Here is a 7,116-nt window from a genome sequence, read left to right on the forward strand (position 1 = left end):
ATTTAGAGTGTCCTTATACGAAGAGGGGAAGACACGAACACAGAGAAGGCATGTGAGGACTGAACAGAAATCAGAATCACGCTGCTACAAACCAAGGAGCCCCAGGACCCACCAGAAGCTGGAAGAGGCAGGGGAGATTCTCCCCCAGGCATTTCGGAGGGTGTGTGGCTCCGTTAAGCCTTGATTTTAGTCTTTGGTCTCCAGAACTGTGATAGAATAAATTTTTTTTTTTTTAAGTTACCCAGTTTGTGGTAGTTTCTTAGAGTAGCTCTAGGAAACTACCACAAGGTAAATACACGGGTAAAATGCAATATGCTAAACACTATGGGAGAAGATTAAGTTGCTCTGCAAGTGTAGATATGACAGTTGCTAGAGTAGGTGAGGTAAAGGTTAGCTAAAGTTTCCTCGAAAAAAGACAAAGAAACTGAGATCTGAAATATGATTAAGAGTTAACAAGGCCAAATGAGTACTCAAGAGTGTTCCACACAGGAAATTGCTTCGTGAAGTACTTGGTATGAGGGAGGCCTGAAGAGTTTAGGTTTTTTTTTTTTTTTTTTAACAAGATTGCTTTGGCTTAATTATGAAGAGAGAATGGGGAAAACTAAAAGATGGAGCTGAGGTACACAAAAGCCACATGATAAAGGAACTGTTAAACTTTTTAAAGAAATGTATACTCTACCCTGGTAGCAATGGGAAACCATGGAAAACATTTGGAAAAAGAAAAATGAGACATTTTTGGCTTATCACTTATGGATGCCATGTGGAAAATGGATTGGAGAAAGGAGGGGGCAAGTCTGGGGCAGGGAGATTAGTTGGGAAACTTCTGAGTGATACAGAGAAGGGATGAGAGATCTGGGCTGTCTTGTGGCAGTAGGCACTTAGAGAAGACTTTGAGATGCGTACTGATTATTGTAATACTAATACTCATGGTATTATAGATAGACAAAAATTGCTGAATGCTTACTGTGTACTGGAAGTCATCTTCACATTATTTCATTAATTTTCAATAGCCACTATTTGTATTTTTATTTCCTGAAAGGTGACACTGAAACTTAGAAACATTAGGCAACTGTAGTGGCTAACTTGCAGCGGCAGGACCAATACTGTTCTCTGAACTTCTGTATTAAAGATTTTATGAAAACACTTGGTAACTGGGAGTTAAAGATAATGCCTAGTTGAATGGTGATATCATTTGGTGTGACAGGGAACAAAGGAGAAGGAACAGTGAGGGAACATGCATTGAGTTTCCGATATGTTGATTTTGAGGTGTCTCTGCAGACTATCTGCAGAAATGCCTGGCAGGGTAGGAGGGGGAGAGAGAGAAAATGAGCAGGGTTGGGGCTATAGCTTGGGAGTCATGAGCATGAGAAAATGAAATAAAAACCATAGGATCTGATGGGATAGTTCAGGGAAATGGCTAAAATTAATTACCCAGGACAGATTCCCGGGAATGTTGAGATTTCAGGTCTTGGAAAAAGAGGACTCAAGAACGGGACAAATGAAGATGCTTGATATATTTAATTACTTGTGGGACCAAGACGGGGTGGGGGGTTGATGGTGAAAATTTGAGAAAAAGGGATACAACAGAACAAACACTTTAGGAGTCCTGGACAGGATGCTGTCCAAAACATGAACACAGAGATTAGTTTAAATTGCAAATGCTTCATTCATTTTAATAGGAAGTGAAAAGGAATAATAGATGGCAGATAAGTAAATCTGGAGGTTTAATGGCAAGAAGTTGGATTTCTTGTATTTTCTCTGAGAGGTAAGATGCAGAGTTGCACAACAGATCAGAGGATTCAGAAGTTGGGGGAAAAAAATCACTGCGGTGCCAAACCTGAGTGTTGATTATGGAAGGTCGGCATTCACAGAGCTATAGAGCTGTGCACGATCCCTGGGCAGCATCAGTATGTCAAATGAGGCAGATGCACTGAAACCAAGGTGGCAGCAATCTTCCCAGTCGGGTCATTTCTCCAAAGCTGCTCAGCAGGTTGGATATGGGACTAACCACAACTGGTGCTTTGGTAGGTGGTACCACCCTCTGCTCTCAACAGACAAGAGCTCAGAGGGTGTTGACAAGTGCATGAGAAAAGTAAAAGCTAGAGCAATGGGGAAATGAATGGAGAAGTGAGTAAAAAGAACACAAGTCCAGAATCTTGGGCTCTGTCCAAGGTCTGTCATGAGCTAGTTGGTCACTGGGAACATCTTCTCAATGCTGTGGGCTTCAGCTTTCCTTTTCTGTAATGTGAAGGACAGGACTGTATGACCAATCTCTAAGGTTTATTCCAGACTGGAAATTGTGAGTCTACGACTACTACAGAAAGCAGTGAAGGCAGGAAAGAAGGGTGGTGAAGGGTCAAAGTGGACTGTGTGAGAAGTGTTTAAACATTTTTGTCCACATAAAATACATTGCTAAATTTCAGCAAAAACTGAACATTTTGGTCAGAATTCTACTTAAAAATAAAGAAATGTTGGCAGCTCTTTGTTTCCTGTAGTGAGATGATCTTTATACTCGGGAGTCTACAGTGAGACTCTTGAGGACAATGGGATATGGTACAGAGAAAGGACATTAAACAGAAGACAAAGCGGAAACTGTGAAGCCCCTCCGTAATTCAGCTACACCCACACAAGAAACGGCACAACCTCACTTTGTGACTGGATAGTGAATAATTTGGTGGAATGCTAGTAACCTCATTTTGGCAATATAATTTATAACTCGTTTTTTTTCAGCTGTTCATATCCTAATTTAAACTGGTTAAAATGAATAAAAAGACATTTGGGATTAAAACTTTAGGGCTTTTAAAAGCAATTTTGGAATCTTAGACCATGCCAGGTGAAATACTATATACTATTATCAAATTAAATGAATTCTTATAAAGAGTGGAGATAGGGACCAAAACCTAAAGTTCGAAGGAGTTTCTCCTTCTCCTTTGGTATGGTTTTGTTCTAAATGGGAGCAGTGGTTTGGGGAAGATTCCAAGCCAAGTCTTCGCTTGGTTGGGTCTTTAGCACCAACAGCCCCATTTCAAGATTAATACACATGTCAGTGGGCCTGGCCACACACCTGGGGATGAAACATTCTCCTGTGTAACCGAATGTGACTGACATGACCTCAGTATGTTATGACTCACTCCAGGGAGACTCTATAAGGAAATAAAATGAAAAAGAAACAAAATTCTCAAGTGTGAAGTTAAAGAAAGATTTTTCCGTGTGAAAGACAGATGATGGTATTATTAATAGTGAAGGGTAAAAGCTGAAACATTTGAATGTTCAGCTAAACATCCCTAAATTTCTCATTGCAGCATGGATAGAAATAGCCACTCTTGAGGTATTTCCGTAAACTCAGTTTCAACTCCAGCCAGGAATCAGGAGGAAAAAAAAGGCCCTTCTCGAGCAGTTTATAAACTAAAAATAAAGATGAAAAAAAGTCAGATTCAGATTAAATTGGAAAAGCTGATGGTTCAGAACAGCAGTTTTATTTCCCTAAGACAGAAATATAAAGGCTATAGTAGGAGAGCCAGAAGCTTTTACTGGTATATACAGAGGTAAATAACTAGTGCCTAGCAATACACATTGACGTATGATCAATTAAACTTTGGCAATCAACACTGATTATTAATGAGTCCAAAACAGTCACATTTTCTGAACACTGAGAGCTAAAATCTAAAGGAAATGATGTATGCCACTTGCTATACAATCTCTTTTTGATTATCTTCCAGGGCTTTAGTGAGCTAAGACAGAAAAATATAGCTCCAGTTTTGCTGAGTTGTTCCCACGGATTATAATTATATTTTATAATATTTAGCACAACCAAATCATTTTTCATTTTCAGTCTAAGGCAGCAACAATAGCTCCAGATCTTTGAATTTTGCTCCCGATGTAACTGTTCAGTCACGTATGTCTGAAAGCCACACCCACACCACAGAAGGAGCCCAGAGATGTGCTCTTCCTGTGATGGGACTCTGAGGAGGGGTGTCTTGGCAAAGTTCCGACCTTAGGAGTCGTATTTTTATCTTTACTAAGGAAGGCAACATTTTGGACTAGAAAGAACACTGAGTCTTTAGGATATCTGGCTTCCAGTTCTGGCTTTATCTCTACTTACTGTGTGATCCTGGGGAACTCCTATAAAACTTCTCTGGGCTTCATCAGCTTCTATGTAAAATGAAGGGTGGATTTAGACTCTCTAAGATGCCAATGCTAATTTTCTATGATTCCATGAATACATAGGCAACTTACAAATGTAGATGATACCTACCAACATATACTGTACTTTCCTGGTAGTCAGAACTATTGCTTCTGCTTTTAATTTATTTTATTATTTAAAAAGAAAATCTCTGAAAGAGTTTTGGGTGATTGAGTGCCAAGAAAAGGTAGAGAGCTAGAGCAAATACACAGAAAATAAATTAATTTCAAATGAATGGAGGAATGAAAGAGTCATTAAAAAATATTTAGACTTGGAGAGAAGCATTTGTGTGATCTAGATAAAGTATGACATGTTACAAAAAAAATTAAAATGAAAGAAAAGATACAGCACTTACAAATTTGATGAAAGAAGTATATACACACACACACACACACACATACATGCATATATATGTGTATATAATGCATATTTGTATCTAAAAATCTAAATTCAGTCTTTTCAATATATACACATACTGTGACCATGGGAAATAAAGAGGGAATCAAAGGCTCCTTTGTTCACTATCACCTGAGGTTGAAATAGCAGTGGTAGAAGTTAAGTGGTTTTTTCAATTTAATCTACAGATGTTATCAGAGAGACGGCATGGGGTTGGGTGCTAAGTATGGTCATGCTAATTATGCTAACTTGTTTTCCATTGTCCTAGACTTTTTGAGAATATATTTCATTTTATGAAAGGACCAAGTGTTACTGGTGGATCTCTGATTCAGGTGAGTATGGCCTACCTAGTAGAAGAGAATTGTGAACTGGAGATCCTTACATTAGCAGTTGAGAGGAACTTATGATACCTTACTATTTGCTCTGGAGAAAAGGAGAGCTGTCAGTCCAGGTAATCACTGGATCCGCTGACTGCCAGTCACAGCAGCAGAAATGTAATGAACACCTTATATGTGCAGAGTGTATTTTACAAACTACAATATGGCTATATTTTAAGTTTCATAGTAACAAGATTTTAAAAGCTAGAGATCTATTAGTGATAATGGGAGAATGGTGGTTCCAGTTGGCAATATGGTGGGCCAAGGATGACATGGTTTACCAGGCATCCAGGCTAAGACTGACTCAAAACCACGAGTGACTATGACCTGATTTTGGGTGAGGACCCAAGGTTTCTGGACAGCTGTGTTTTATATTGTCCAGGTGAGAATTACAGCTTCTATTGGGGTTTCACTGATGGTGTTTGCAACCAGCAATACAAAACATTCTATCCATTCATTCATTCATTTATTCACTTATTCGTTAACTCATTTATCTAACTTTGCCCCAGACATGGCACTAAGGCACTTGTTGGCCTAAAAGTGTGGTTCCTACCCTTTAGGAGTTTAAAAAGTTAAAAAAAAGAGAGTATGTGTATAACAGAATAGTGCCAAATGAATGAAATAAAGGCTAACATGTGTATATATTTTACATAAAATACATATAATATGTATTGTATAATGCATATATATATGTGTAACAGAATAGTGCCAAGTGAATGAAATAAAGGCTAACGTGTGTATATATTTTACATAAAATACATATAGTACAATATGTATTGTATAATGTATATATCTATGTGTGTTATATGGATATAGTACATACATATATATACACCCACATACACAAAGGTTCATGGGTGTATGGGATGAGGCTACTCTAACTGTACCTGGAGGTAAAGGCCTTCAGGTGGCATATCTTCAGCTATGTTTGAGGGAAGCAAGGAAGTCATTGTGGCTGAAGCAGAGTCCCCAAGCAAGTGAGGAGAGCTGGAGGAGATCAGGTCACAGAAGGGTTAGCATGAGGGAGCTCTGTTGGCCTTTCTGGGGATTTTGGCTTTTACCCTGAATTAAACAGGCAGCCATTGCAATATTGCAGGTAAGGTTGGAATTGACCACCTAATGGGAGATTTCTCCAACAGAGTTTTAAAATCACAAGTCTTGGTCTCCAAACCACTGGCCTACACTGATGGTATTCTAAGAGGATATCCCAAAACACTTGGCTCCATTTGTACCCTTTCTCTCAGGTACTGAGAAATTTCTTGAGTTCTGAGTTCTAAGATCAGGTTCTTGTCTGTGACAGTGTTCTAGAGGCAGGTGCTTGGCATGTTTGTAAATCTGTGGATGTGCAAACAGTGTTGCAGAATTCTTTTTTCTAGTGGGGAAGGCTGTGCCTTCAGTTTGGGACCATTGAGCCAGATTTGGACTCTCTTCTCCAACACAGCTTACCAAGAATAAAGGTGATATTTTGATTTCCACTTGACTAGCACTTGTATCTCTCTCTCAATTAGATCCAAAGTGGAGGGAAAAAGGGGTGTTGTTTTTAATACCCCTATAACTAATAAATGCTCCATTTGTTTCCACTCTAATGCCTAGGTGCTGCAGCTGAGGCTAAGAGGAAGAAAGAGAAAGAGGGAATGACAGATGGTTTGGGAGAGGAACAGTAGTATTTTTTAGGAAGATAACAATTGTAATAATTCATTATATTCAGGATTGTATTTAAGAATATATTGTCTATTTGCTCTTCGGTACCCCCTCTCTCAGACTCCAGAGAACTAGGGCAGCAATCAGTTAAATATTCCTCAAAGTGTTCTCTTATGAGGACAAATGAAATTTAGTCAATTAAAATAAGGAGACAAGTAGATGTGGTAAATTGGTGTTGGGTAAATTGGTTTTCAGTGGAATGGTCATTTGGTGGATTAGTCAACTGGCAAACTGGCTTAAAACAAATTGCTGTTTGGCAGTTTGATCGAGAAGCACATGATTAACGGAGCTTCTGTGTAGGAAACATAACAAATGTTGTCCAGCTTCAGCTTGAGTGACCGACAGTGAAGAATGCACTGCGATACAAGACAGTCCAGAACAATGCAAAACATTTGGTTTTAAATATGGGCATTATATACATCTCCTCATTTTTAGCTAAAATTTGTCCACTGGTCCTTA

This window comes from Manis javanica, chromosome 10 (assembly GCF_040802235.1).
Source record: "Manis javanica isolate MJ-LG chromosome 10, MJ_LKY, whole genome shotgun sequence".
NCBI classification, from domain to species: Eukaryota; Metazoa; Chordata; class Mammalia; order Pholidota; family Manidae; genus Manis; species Manis javanica.